This window comes from Haliotis rubra, unplaced genomic scaffold, assembly GCF_003918875.1.
Source record: "Haliotis rubra isolate DU_JTF1 unplaced genomic scaffold, ASM391887v1 Scf1614, whole genome shotgun sequence".
Taxonomy (NCBI): Eukaryota; Metazoa; Mollusca; class Gastropoda; order Lepetellida; family Haliotidae; genus Haliotis; species Haliotis rubra.
The window spans coordinates 106655-107864 of record NW_025765575.1 but is presented as its reverse complement, the minus strand read 5'-3'; positions in this window follow the sequence as shown (position 1 = coordinate 107864).

Below are 1210 nucleotides of genomic sequence, written 5' to 3'. Positions count from 1 at the left end.
TCAGTTCTGTGTCACCTCATTTCAGCTCACCTACGTGACGCAGGCCAGTTTCAGTAGTAGCCTGCATTAGCCTGGCGCTTTCGCCATCATCAGCGATAACAGGTAGCACGACTATAGCGGCGCTTGTCCATACTTCTTCTCACGGACCACCTCAGGTTAGCTGCAATATTGCTGAGCGAGGCGCTAACGAAATTATTTCTAATCAAGACCCAGGTTCGGTTTGTATGCAGAAACCCATGCTTGTTGTTCGAGGCTACTATTTGGGTTCGGGTGGTTACACTCACTCATTTGCCCGACACACGTCATCGTAGGCCATGTGTGTAGATCGTGGTTGCACTGTCATTCAGAAGGATTGTCTGGTCCCGTGAAGATCAGGGATAGAAAGTGCCTTTAGTAACCCGTGCTTGTCGTGAGTGGCTTACTTAACGGGATCAGTGGGTCAGGCTCGCTGACTTGGTTGAGCCATGCCATTGGGTACCCAGACGGATGCGCATGCTTCGGATCACGGGATTGTCTGGCCCAGACTCGATTAATTACAGGCCGCCACCAGATAGCTGGAATATCGCTGAGTGTGGCGTAAGACTAAACCCACTCATTATTTGCTGATAGCCGCCACATAGCTGGAATCTGTCTGAGTGTGTGGCGTGAGAACCTGTTCATTCTGAAATGTCATTAGCAATTGTTGTTAATGCGCATCGCCTCCTTCCTTTGTCTCTTCCCAACACCACCCCTCCTTCCCTCTCGCCCCTGCACACACACACTATGCATACGCTAAGCACATTATGCAGTGTGGATGGCAACCACGCTTCTGCAGCCCTCACCCATCCGTGGCGCGGGGCTGTTTGGCATGGTACCGGGCGGGACTCCGCACCTCTAAATTACAGCTTGCTTGCTTGCTCTACCTGGATACTCGGTACCCGCTGTTACAGCGGGAGCCCAAAGCTCCCACCTGCTGCTTCCGCGGGGGGAGTGCTGAGTTTTCCCAGCAGTTGGGCTGCAATGACACGGCGGACCAACTTGTGCACACCCGTGCGGGTCTGCAAATGCTTCGCTAGCCCGTGTGGGCTTTCCATGCTTCGGTGCGGTTTCCCATCCTCGCCATTCTCACTGCACCCATTTGAATTCCATATTGGCTTTCTGTCTTCATTTATCGTTTTGACGCTCTCAGGGTTCCCTAACAGTCAGCTCATAACATGATATTATCATTCAG